This window comes from Halichoerus grypus, chromosome 9 (genome assembly GCF_964656455.1).
Source record: "Halichoerus grypus chromosome 9, mHalGry1.hap1.1, whole genome shotgun sequence".
Classification (NCBI taxonomy): domain Eukaryota; kingdom Metazoa; phylum Chordata; class Mammalia; order Carnivora; family Phocidae; genus Halichoerus; species Halichoerus grypus.
In genome coordinates, this window is record NC_135720.1 from 126,013,452 (window position 1) to 126,026,962 (window position 13,511).

The following is a 13,511-nucleotide window of genomic DNA, read 5'->3' on the forward strand; positions in this document are numbered from 1 at the left end:
TCTTTGCAATTTGTTGAAAAAATGTGAGTCATCTGTTCTGCAGTTTCCCACAGTCTGTTATGTGGCTGAATGAATCCCCGTGGTGTAATTTAACATATCCCTTTGTCTGTTCTCTTTCCTGTAAATTAGTAGTTAGAACTAGAGGCTTGATCAGATTCAGGGTTTTGTTTTTTTGTTTGCAAGAATATTTCAGAGGTGGGCTGTGTACTTTCAGCAGGATGTTGGTAGCATTCCGTCTTCATTTATCAGCAGAAATACCTCTGTAAAGAGAAATTTCCCCTCAACTATTTGGTTATTCTGAGGAATGCTTACATGTGAAAGGCAAAATAAAACACTTGATTATTTCCTCTTATTTAACAGATTTAAAAATAATGATTTGGTTCCCTAGTATTCTCTAAAGGTTTCTGTTTGTTTCTACGCATTCCTATGACTCACAGAATTAACATATTTGAAGTTTTCAAGCCATTACAGTATTTTTCCTTACTGGTGTTCGAACTGTCCTATCTTTGTCCAGTGGGAGCCCAGTCAGGTCGGCTCTGCAATGCTTTAGACAAAATTCTATGTTCTTTAGTAGCCTCTTTGCTTTCTGATATAACTGGGTGCACCAGGCTCACCTCGTACATTTCTGGACTCAGACTTGGAATCAGCAGGTCTCTAAACACCACTAATATTTAGAAATGGTATTTGAGAATGATCACTAGGGGTGTTCACTGCTACTGGGTCAGTCATTATTTCTAGGCCTTTCAGGGGATAAGGCTACAAAATAGGTTATGTGCTTTTTAAAAGACACATTTTAAGTTCATACTCAAACAATAAGGTTTTTAATTACTGTTCTGTCTTACCCATTTCTTTGCAGTTGTCAAAACACCAAGAGAACTACTCATTTGCTTTATCACCACTTCACTCAAATGACAATGACGACACTAGCATCAACAACACGAGCATCAACTACGCGATCACTGAAAACAGCTTAAGGGTTTGTTTGCTTGTTGTTGCGGCTGCTGTGAAGAAGGGATATTCCACTAGGAACGTACGTCAAACTGCCCTGTTTTAACGTTACTTGGAACACTTTCTCTCTGCATGGCAATGCCACCATCCAGAAACACAGGTTTGCTTTTTTTACATTTTACTTGATTTTTAGGGATTGTTCCTTAAAACTTAATTATCTTTTACGTAAAATATTTACATGTCTCCAAAATTACATCTATAAACAATATATATACATTCAAAAAAGTCTAGCTTTTATCCATGTCCTTTGCATTGTATTCCTTCCTAACTCTCTCTTTAGGTAAGTATTTTATTTTATTTTATTTTATTTTATTTTATTTTTTTTAAAGATTTTATTTATTTGACAGAGAGAGACACAGCGAGAGAGGAAACACAAGCAGGGGGAGTGGGAAAGGGAGAAGCAGGCTTCCCGCGGAGCAGGGAGCCCGATGCGGGGCTCGATCCCAGGGCCCTGGGATCATGACCTGAGCCGAAGGCAGACACTTAATGACTGAGCCACCCAGGCGCCCCTAGGTAATTATTTTAAAACTTTATCCTACCCCTGTCTTAAGTATAAGAATATACATCCACATACATACGTATACACACACACACACACACACACATACACACACGCACGCACGCATATATAAATGTGGATGTGGATGTATTTGATGTGAAAATGTTGGGGTTCGGAGTGAATGGTCAAGAAAGAATTCTTGAGGTGTCTCCAGTGCAAAAGGGTGGTTTTATTAAAGCCCGGGGACAGGACCCGTGGGCAGAAAGAACTGCACGGGGGTTGTGAGGGTTGACTGATTATATACTTTTAAGTTGGGAGGAGGTTAGGGAGAGCACAAGCCTCTAAGGAATTTGAGATCAGGCGCATTCAGAGTGGTATGGCCATAGACATCTTCCTCTAAGGAATGTGGAAGCAAGGTTTCCAAGACCTTGAGGGGCTTGCTCTTATGAGGAAAAGGTGATTTACTACTACCTAGTAAACCCTTAGTCATGAGACCCTTCAAATGTTTATCAGGGAACCACATGTTTGGAGGATGACTGCTAACGTACAAAGTGATATGGGAGTAGAGAAAAGGAAGTTTCCAAAGGAATTTTTATGTTAAAGGAGACTTACAGGATCCCGGAGGTTGGGCTAATATTAAGCTAAGGCTGCCTTTTGCCCTTAGCAAAGTATTAGCATGGAGGCAGCTGAGTTCCGAGAAGAAGGTCACTCTGCCTGTCTCAAAGATTTGTCAATGGGCTGCAAGTTGTAAGGAAATTTAATTTTTTCCCTTTTGCCTTTGTTCTCCCCATCATATTTATTCATATGTATGTGTTAAGTATATATGTATGTTTCCAATTCCTTCCTTCTTAAATGGAAACATGATATACAGACTATTCTTATTTCATAAATAAACGCACACACATAATGTATATAACATTTTCAGGTGTGGTCATGTGGTCTATTTGTTCTCTCTCTTTTGGTATCTCTTTCAGTATTGAGAAGAATTTGGTGTTTTTGTTCTCATGGTTATATTTATATTAATACTTTATATAATACCCTTGGTCTCCACTTTTTTGGTTACTGTCTACTGGTTCCCTACTATAAGCAATATTAGTATTAGGATCATCTCCTCTAGCTTTCTCACTCCTTCAGGATCCAATGTGAAACAGTATCCTTTTACTCCCAGTTAATACTTATAAGGCAACAAGAGCCGGACGAATAAGGCAACAAGAGCCGGACGATATTCTCCTTTTCATACACACTTCCCTCAGCCTCCACCTTCTGGTAGACCGAGTCTGCACGGTCAGAAAGCAGTCACTGCATGTTATACTCTCTCCCTTAACAACTGCCATTCAGTCTTAGTTCTGTAAGTAAATAGATATTTAATGCTTACCAACTCTTGTTACGCAGAAGTCTTGCCAATCATTTTAGTCATCTGAAACTCACTCTGTGGATTATATAATAGGTTCCTCAGGAAAGGCTCATTTGAACAATACTTGCAGAGTCCTGCATGACCCAGCAACAGTGGATTATATAGCTGCGGGTCAGTTAGGCTAGACATAAAATCCCTGGCTGTTCAAATCCATTGTCTTCTGGCATAAGACAGGTAAGTCTGTTAACAATCAGGTTTTCTGGGGCGCCTGGGTGGCTCAGTCGGTTAAGCGGCTGTCTTCGGCTCAGGTCATGATCCCAGGGTCCTGGGATCAAGCCCCACATCGGGCTCCCTGCTCAGCGGAGAGCCTGCTTCTCCCTCTCCCTCTGCCTGCCGCTCTGTCTATTTGTGCTCTCTTTTTCTGTCAAATAAATAAATAAAATCTTAAAACAAAAAAAAATCAGGTTTTCTTCCCCTAATAAAAGACACCCATTTTGTCTATATGCCCAAAGAAAAAAATTTTTTTTCTATAAAAACCAATAGATTAAAAAATTTCTCAGTGTAGGCTCTTCTGGGTTAATTTTCCCTGACAGCAGTGTGCCCTTCCATAAAATTTCACTAGTACTTTCTTTCAGGAAAGTTTTCTTGAATTTTAGTTTTCACATTTGTTCTATTACACTGCTTTGGCTTTCTTCTCTAGGGGCCGATTATCAGGCATATATTGTACTGCATCTTCTGTATTTACTATCAATAACTACTCCTTTCTCTTGAATTCTTTTTATCTCTTTCACTCCGTCTTTTAAATTTCACATAAGGGCTATCCATTGTGTTTATTCACTCTTAGGTTCCTTCGAGTTTAGTTTTCATTCCTGAAATAATTTTTAAAATTCCTTTTTCCTGAATTTTTCATCTTAGCTTTTATTTTTTCCATTTCTGTTTTAGCCAATTAATTTTGAGTTTTTCTGATTCTGATTTATACCATTTTTTTCCTCACTTCTAATAATTTTCTTATGCTTCCCAAGCTCATTTTAAATATTAGGTTACAGTTTTTATCTTTTTTTGTGGTCATACTTACACTTATTGCCTTAAAGGACATTACTGTTATGGGATTTGACTCCTGCTTACTTTTAAGTGAAATTAGTTTTCCTCTATTTCTAGAAGGGAGGGGTGGTCAGGACAGTCCTTCTAACTTCAAAGTTCTAGAACTCCCTTTTCCTGCTGTTTCACAAAGTATTCAATCTCCTTTAGTTTCTCTAAGGTGCAGGGCCTTGTTCTAGAAGGGTGTTCTGGTTTGTGAGTTTCAAACTCACAGGTGGCTTCAGCCCATTAGACTTTTCTGTGGTCTGCTATCACTCACTCAGAAATTAGAGCCTGTGAAGTCCCCTCCGAAGGTTCTGCTTTCTCCTTAGAATGGCCCTTCAAGCATTCCTGATGGTAATTTTGAGGTTTTCTAGCATTCAAGGCTTCACAAGACCCTCAGCCATTCTTCCATGTCTTCCTCCAGTTTCTGATTCCACAGAAGCCTTTTTTGGTGATTTGGTCATTTGGTATTTGGGGGATACGTTGTCCCCTGGTTTTATTACAGATGTTGCCTGGTTTTGCTATTCTTTCCTCTATCTCTGTAGCCAGATTGAAGTGAAAAAACAAACCAACTATGTCATAGCTGCTGTCACCTTCCCCCCACGGCACTGGAATCTGAATGAATCAAGACTATAGAGATTATTGCATTCCTTATGGTACATTTTTTCTTTATCAAGATGCAAAGGAGTGGTCTCTCAATTCAAATACAAAGACAATGAAGAACAGAAAGGGGAGTTCTGCAGTTCTACTCAAAGTATAGGTCTTACTCTAGGGTCCACGGATGGGCTTTGGGATTCCAGAATGCCCCTGAAATTGTACTCAAATTGAATATATATGTCCTCTACACATTTTCCTGGGAGAAAAAAATTCTCCAAGGAGACCATGACCTACTAAAGTTAAGAAACACTATCAAAGTTGAAATAAAATATAAAGTTAAGAATCCCTATCAAAACACCAATAGCATATTTCAGAAATAGAACAAATAATACTGAAATGTGCATGGAACCACAAAAGACCCCGAATAGCCAAAGCAGTCTTGAGAAAGAAAAACAAAGCTGGAGGTATCATAATCCCAGGTTTCAAGATATACTACGAAGTTGTAGTAATCAAAACAGTATGGGGTACTGGTACAAAAATACATACATAGATCAATGGAACAGAATAAAGAGCCCAGAAATAAACCCATGCTTATATGCTCAATTAAGCTATGACAAAAGAGGCAAGAATATGCAATGACAAAAAGACAGTCTTCAATAAATGGTGCTGGGAAAACTGGACAGACACATGCAAAAGAATAAAACTGGACCACTTTCTGACACTGTACACAAAAATAAACTCAAAATGGATTGAAGACCTAAATGTGAGACCTGAAACCATAAAAATCCTAGCAGAAAACATAGGCAGTGATCTCTTTAATACTGGCCTTAGGCAAAAGCAACAAAAGCAAAAATAAGCTATGGGACTACACCAAAGTAAAAAGCTTCTGCACAGCAAAGGAAACTTATCAACAAAACAAAAAGACAGCCTACTGAATGGGAGAAGATATTTGCAAATGCTATATCTGATAAGGGGTTAATATCCAAAATACATAAAGAACTTATAAAATTCAACACCAAAAACCAAATAATCCAATTAAAACATGGGCAGAGGACCTGAATAGCCTTTTTTTTTTTTTTTCAGAAGACATACAGACGGCCAAGAGACATATGAAAAGATGCTCAACATCACTCATCATCAGGGAAATGCAAATCAAAACCACAATGAGATATCACCTCACATCTGTCAGAATGGCTAGAATCAAGAAGAAACACCAAGTGTTGGCAAGGACGTGGAAAAAAGGAAACCTTGTGTACTGTTGGTGGAAATGCAAATTGGTACAACCACTGTGGAAAACAGTACGGAGGTTCCTCAAAAAATTAAAAATAGAAATAATATATAATTCAGTAATTCCACTACTGGGCATTTACCCCAAGAAAATGAAAACACTATTTTTGAAAAGATACAGGCACCCTTATGTTTACTACAGCATTATTTACAATAGTTAAGATACAGAAGCAACAGAAATCTCCATTAATAGATGAATAGATACAGAAGATATGAAATGTGTATACACACACACACACACACACACACACACACAGGAATATTACTCAGCCATAAAAAAGGGGATGAGATCTTGGCATCTGCAACACATGGATGAACCTAGCAGGTACTATGCTAAGTGAAATAAGTCAGACAGAAAAGGACAGGGGCACATGGGTGGTTCAGTTGGTTTAGCATCTGACTCTTGATTTCGGCTCAGGTCATGATCTCAAGGTCGTGAGACTGAGCCTGGCATGGGGCTCCATGCTCACTGAGGAGACTGCTTGAGGATTCTCTCCTTCTCCCTCTGCCCCTCCCCCCCACCAAATCAATCAATCAATCAAAAAAAGGACAAATACCGTATGATTTCACTTATATGTAGAATCTAAAAAAACCAAAACAAACAAAAAGCAGAAATAAACCCATAAATACAGAAAACAGATGGTTGCCAGAGGCGAGTGTGAGGAAGGATGGGCAAAATGAGCGAAGGGGTTCCAAGTACAGGCTTTCACTTATGGAATGAATAAGTCTCAAGGTTTAATAAAGGGCACAGCATAGGGAATATAGTCAATGGTATTTAAAGCACTGTATGGTGACAAATGGTAGCTATGCTTGTGGTGAGCATAGTACAACATATAGACTTGTTGAATTACAATGTGTAATTCAATGTGCCTGAAAGTAGTGTAACATGTGTCAATTATACTTCAATAAAAATAAAAATTAAAAAAGAACCACTTATTTAGAGGGTTATTTCTTCTAGCAGGCAAACTGGTAGTCTTATATTGTAGAAAGGGAATTTGTAGCCTCATTCATTTAAACAACAAATAGGCCCAATGATAGTGTTATATAAGACAGGATGTTAGAAACAGTCTCTGCCCTTAAACTTAACCCGCTGGTATGTGCTTGTTTTTATGCTGATATTTTTTTTTAATTTTTAATTGTTATGTTAATCCCCATACATTACATCATTAGTTTTAGATGTAGTGTTCCATGATTCATTGTTTGTGCATAACACCCAGTGCTCCATGCAGAACGTGCCCTCCTCAATACCCATCACCAGGCTAACCCATCCTCCCACCCCCCTCCCCTCTAGAACCCTCAGTTTGTTTTTCAGAGTCCATCATCTCTCATGGTTCGTCTCCCCCTCCGATTTCCCCCCTTCATTCTTCCCCTCCTGCTATCTTCTTCTTTTTTTTTTTTTCTTAACATATATTGCATTATTTGTTTCAGAGGTACAGATCTGTGATTTAACAGTCTTGCACAATTCACATTTATGCTGATATTTTTGACCACAGTGTACTGTTGACACTACAAAAGGAAGATTATAAATTAACATCCATTTATTTTTTTTTTAAAGATTTTATTTATTTATTTGAGAGAGAGAGAATGAGAGACAGAGAGCATGAGAGGGAGGAGGGTCAGAGGGAGAAGCAGACTCCCTGCTGAGCAGGGAGCCCGATGCGGGACTCGATCCAGGGACTCCAGGATCATGACCTGAGCCGAAGGCAGTCGCTTAACCAACTGAGCCACCCAGGCGCCCAACATCCATTTATTTTTTTTAAAGATTTATTTATTTGAGAGGGAGACAGAGCACGCAGGAGGAGTAGAGGGAGAGGGAGGAGGAGAGAAGCGGACTCCCTGCTGAGTGGGAAGCCCGATGCGGGGCTCAATTCCAGGACCCTGAGATCATGACCTCAGCTGAAGAGTTAGCTGCTTAACCGACTGAGACCCCAGGCACCCCTCCATTTAATTGTGTATATATATACATTCTGGGGCATAAATTCTCAGAACAAAGCTTAGCACTAATGAAGCTTGGTTTCTGATGTGTAACACCCCATAAAATTACATATACAGTTAATTTTTAAGTTGAAATTAATAACATGTCGCTCGGGTAATGTACTTAAAACAGTACCTGCCACTATCTGCTTAAAAATGCTACCGATGGGGACACCTGGGTGGCTAAAGTTGGTTAAGCGTTCAACTCTTGATTTCGGCTCAGGGTCTTGAAACTAAGCTCCTTGCCGGGCTCTGCACCAAGCGTAGAGCCTGCGTGAGATTCCCTCTCCCCCTCTCTCCCTGCCCCTCCCCCCCACCCAACTTGCACTCACTCACTCCCTCTAAACAAACAAAAATGCTACCAGTTATTAATAATATTAGTACAGTTACTAAATATTTATATTTAAGATATAATTTGATACTATTAGAAAGGAAATGAGAGACCAATACCATAATTTAAAATTTTCTTTCAATCACTAAACTGGTCAGTCCCACAAGATTTAAATAAAACCGTAGTGTGTGTGTGTGTGTGTGTGTGTGTGTGTGTGTGTGTCTATCACATGCTCTATGGGACAGACTTTATCCTGATATTTAATAATCTGACAGTTACCCTAATAATCTACCATCCAAGTACTAACCAGGCCCGACCCCGCTTAGCTTCCGAGATCAGATGAGATCGGGCATGTTCCGGGTGGTACAGCTGTAGACAGTTACTCTAATAATCTAACCAAAAATGAGAGATTAGGATGTCAAGCGAAATTCTAGTTTGTCCTGCCTTTTAAGGAATTTTCTCTTCACCAATTCAACCCACATTCAAACTCATGGACACAATCCCTTCCGACTCTGTAATTACTGTACTTATTTGAATCCTTTTTTTTTTTTTTGGCCTCTACTTTTAATCATTGTCTCCATTTTTGTTTTTCCTACTGGCCAACATCCATTTTTCTTTCTTAGCTCAAACACCACCCCCTCTATGAAAATTTTCCTCCCAGCTCTATGGGGAGTTGCTTCTGGAGTTGTTTCCTCTTGAGATCTCAAGTGCTTTGTGCTTATTTTATCATAATTCCATCATTAAAATTCACTGTTTCTATGTCTTTTTTCCCCTAGACTGTTAACTTCCTGGAGGTAGACTGTTTCTTATTTATTTTTATATATCTCCTTGACATTAGTTCTGGATTCATTCTCCTGTCTTCCCATCAATCCCCAAATATTATCTGGAGCCGCAAATGTGCCTCTACAGAGACTGCTTGCTATTTCCCATCTGCCTTCTTTTTTGTTACATGAAATGCAGATGTCATTGGTAGAACTTCCAAAGCCACCTTGAAAGCATAAGAATAGGAGCAACACTCCAGGGAGGTAGAAGGCAAAGTTAGAAGAAAAAGCTAACTCCAGCCCTAGGCTCTGGGTTTTGAGAGAAAAATAAATACTTGTTAAAAAGTCACTATTTTTCAGGTATCTGTTACTAGTAACTAAACACATTCCTTACTGATATACCTAGGTAATCAGTAACTATTCAATAAAGCATTCAAAGAATAAAATTTGCTAAAAATGAAATAAGCAACCAGAGGGGAAAAGGTGGTGGGATGGGCATAATGGGTGAAGGGGAGTAGGAGACACAAGCTTTCAGTTAATGAAATGAATAAACAGGTCATGGGGATAAAAGGTACAGCCCAGGGAATATAATTAATGGTCCTGTAATAGCACTGTATGGTGACAGACGGTAGCTACACCTGTGGGGGGCACAGCATAGCGTATAGATTTGCTAATTACTATGTTGTACACCTGAAATGAATGTTAACATTGTGTTTCAATTATGATTCAATAACAAAAGTTTTTCCATCAAAAAAGAGACTTATGCAACTAAAAAAAAAGAAAAAAATGAAATAAGGAACTTGTATAGGACCATAGACCCCAAAGCACTCCAGAAAAGCTCACTAACTGTTCCACATGGTGAGCCCACGACATCTCCTCTGTGGCTAGAAAGATAATGGTCCCGCAGACAATGCCACACCCACAGACCCTACTGAACTGATGCTCACCGAAAGGGCCCTACTGGGATCTCTGTGCACTGGAATCAGCGATATAAAGGATCTGCATAAAGTCAGGAGAAAGACAGTCAACTGTCCAAAAATACTAACAAACACAAAAAGAGAGCTTAAATATAATAGAACTTCAATAATTTAAGTAATGCTGCCACCATGTGGCACTTACTCCCCTCTTCTAGAAATAAAATTTTGTAAAGAAAAAGATGATTGTTCCCCTGTGCATTAACTTTTTGAAACATAAAAACTATAAACAACTTTAGTTTGAAATACTAGCCAGGTTTTCTTAGGGTGAACTACATTTAAATGCGAGAGAGATGAAAGTTCTAGGAAGTCCTAATAACTCTGCTTCACCATTCCTCTCTGCCCAACCATGCCATCTGGGGACGAGAATCAGAGGATGTTATTGTTCGGACCAAGATACAAAAGAGCTGTAAATAATGCAGATATATATTCAAATCAAAAGCCTCTAAAATGCTTTCAGCTTTTTTCTTCTAATTTGAGGCAAAATGTCAGCACACAGTACACAGAAAAGGTAGATGAACCTGATACACAGGAAGTTTTCCACGCTACTCTAAACCCTCAGGAAGACCAACTAGGGAGGTTATCATGTAAAGAGCCTGGATCAGGTATGTGGCAAGAAAAGGAGTGGGGGGGCCTGGGTGGCTCAGACGGTTGTGCATCCCACTCTTTGTTTCAGCTCAGGTCATGATTTCAGGGTCCTGAGATCAGCGCCCCCATCAGGCCCCCGCAGAGGGCACTGCGCTTAGCGCAGAGTCTGCTTGTCCCCCTCCCTCTCCTGCTCCCCCCACTCCCTGCTCACTTGCGCACTCTCTCTCAAATAAATTAAAAAAAAAACAAAAACATTGAAAACATAAAGGAGTTATGTTACACTTAGTTGAAGATAAACACTTAAACTTAGCTGACAATATATTTTTGAGTCCTTCAGAGGCCAGTCTTTAAGGACAATAAGAGAATGCTTCATGGGTGGGTCTGTGCCTATCTTCTTCACCAGGACAGCACTAGTTCCTGACATTATGTCTCACACAAAATAAGTGCTCGAGATACTTACAAAATAAGTTTGTTCCTATCACACCTGGTGTGATCATTTTATTCTCTAGTAAACATTTTTCTAATATAATGCTCATGTCATTTGCTTAGCAAATCTCTATTTTCCCTAAAATGGAACCCAATCTCATTCACATTATTGCAAATTCTGAATTAAAACATTTTTATCACACTGTACTTGCTACCATCTTTCTCTTAATAGTAACAGTTAACATTCATCTAACACCTGCATGTCAGGGATTTTTTAAAATAACATACCATTTAATCCTCACAAAAACTGTACAGTATATATTATTGCTCCCATTATTAAGTAGGCACCTTAAGCCTTAATAAAGCAGGTAATCATAGCTGATAAGGGGGGGAGCAGGATTTGAACCCAGAGATGTCAAGCTCCAAGGCCCATGTTCTTTTTCCACTCAACATCGCCTCCTTTCCAAAAAGACCTTGGAAGGCTTCACGATGTGGAGTGCAAGTAATTCCTCTCCTCTCAGACACAAGCCCATCTTTTCTTGGCAACTATCTTCTATCCCAGTTAAAAAAGGTATTGGCTTCTACAGGAAGTGAGCTCTTGAACATAAGATATTCAACCGCATAAATGTAACGCTTCTTTCATTTGCCACTCAACACTCAGCTTCATTTGTATAGATGGCCCTTTCATAGAAACCATCGACATTATTTAAAGAACACTGGTGTAAGTACAATGACACATATTCTAGGGATATCTCAGCCTCTATTTAGCAATGTGTAACTTTTCACACTTATGAAAAAGATGACTTATGACATCAGTAGACATCAGAAAACTCAAGTTTTAGTCAAGGCTCTGCTGCTTGTTCTTTTGAATCATATTAAGCACGTACAATGCATCAGACATTGGTTTAGGCATTTTTTAAATTTATTTATTTATTTATTTATTTTAGAGACAGAGTGTGTATGTGTGTGTGGGCGGGGAAACAGAGGCAGAGTGGGGGAGACAGAGAATCCCAAGCAGACTCCCCACTGAGTGCAGAGCCTAACACAGGGCTCAATCTCACAACCCTGAGATCATGACCTGAGTCAAAATCAAGAGTCAGACACTTAACTGACTGAGCCACCCAGGCGCCCCTGGTTTAGGCATTTTTAATACAATGGAGAAGAAGGCATTTTTATACAATGAAGAGTCCTGACTTTTATGGTATGTCTATTCTAATGAAGGAAGACAGGCAATAAACAAACAAGAAAAATATCAGGTAGTTACAAGAGCTTATGGTAGGCAAAATTCTAAGATGGCCCTTAAGACCCCCACCCCTAGTGTACACACACCTTCTCTTAGTTATTCAATCAAACCATAATCTAAGTGTTACTGTATACATAGTCTACAGATTTATTAAGGTCCCAAATCAGCTGACTTTAAGAAAGGGAGATTATCTTCAGTGGCCCTGGCTTAATCAGGTGAGTCCTTTAGAGTCTAGGCTCTTCCTGGCAAGCATGAGAGGGAGGGACTCCACGTGAGCGAGGTTGACTTATGGTTTTGTTTTTGTTTTTCTGGTTTAAGTAATCTGTACACCCAACGTGGGGCTAGAACTTAAAACCCCCAGATCAAGAGTTGCATGCCCTACCAACTGAGCCAACCAGGTGCCCCCAATTTCTGGCTTTGAAGATGGAAGGGGCCACCCGCCAAGGAATGTGAGTGGCCTCTAGGAATTCAGAGGGGCCCCTGGCTGACAGCAAATAAAAGAAAGGGGAACTTCACTGTACCATGGAAAAGAACTGGACTCTGAGCTTCAAATAAGAACAATGTCTGACCAACACCTTGATTTTAGCCTTGAGAGACTCTTAAGCATAGAATCCAGCCATGCCACGCCCAGACTTCATTCTCACTAAGGAATTGGTAATAATCTTCATATAGCATGATAAGGGAATCATCTCTGGATAATATTCTGTGTGTCCCAGATTATCCGTATCCCACCAAACAGTAATGATGACGAAGAGAGCTAACAGTTACTTATTCCTAGATACCAGATCACATTCTAAGATATACACATACAGACACATGCACTGTGTGCACATGCCTATCTTCAATCTTTACAACCACGCTGTCAATTAGGTATTATGCAGATTTTAAGTAAGAGTCTGTTGAATCCAGAAATGGTATCTGATGCTGCAGCTCTGTCCCTCATCTTGAGGGCTCTGTGCCACAGGCTTTCTGTAGTTTTAAAAAGGATTTATGAAAAGGTTCTTTCCTTTTGGCAGGTTTAGACTTCCTGTTTGGTTGGAGTCTTATTTGAAAACAGCACCCCAACTTACACAGAATCATGAAATTTTTGTGTGCAACACCACATACCATCTACCTGACAGTAGCTCGGGCGCTACTGTTTAGGCACGATGAAGCGATGACACACGTGTGAGACACCAGGAATATGAAGCAGGACGGCAGGCTGCTGCCTCAGTGTTGCTGCAGCACGGCACGAAACACTGGGTGGCAGACGGTAAAGCCAGCAAGGTAGGGGCCTACAGAAGGATGCTTGGATTTCATCCTGGACACAGCAAATATTATTTCAGGGTTTTAAAAAGTAAAATAACATCAGAGCACTCTGGCAGCACGGTAAAGACTGGATTTGACTGG

The 13,511-nt window shown here is 39.7% G+C and overlaps 1 protein-coding gene across 4 annotated transcripts in view; it reads right to left on the bottom strand.

Moving 5' to 3' along the window:
- Positions 1–13,511, bottom strand: part of BLOC1S5 (biogenesis of lysosomal organelles complex 1 subunit 5) — a 45,258-nt gene that overhangs the window by 24,271 nt on the left and 7,476 nt on the right. The window lies entirely within an intron of this gene.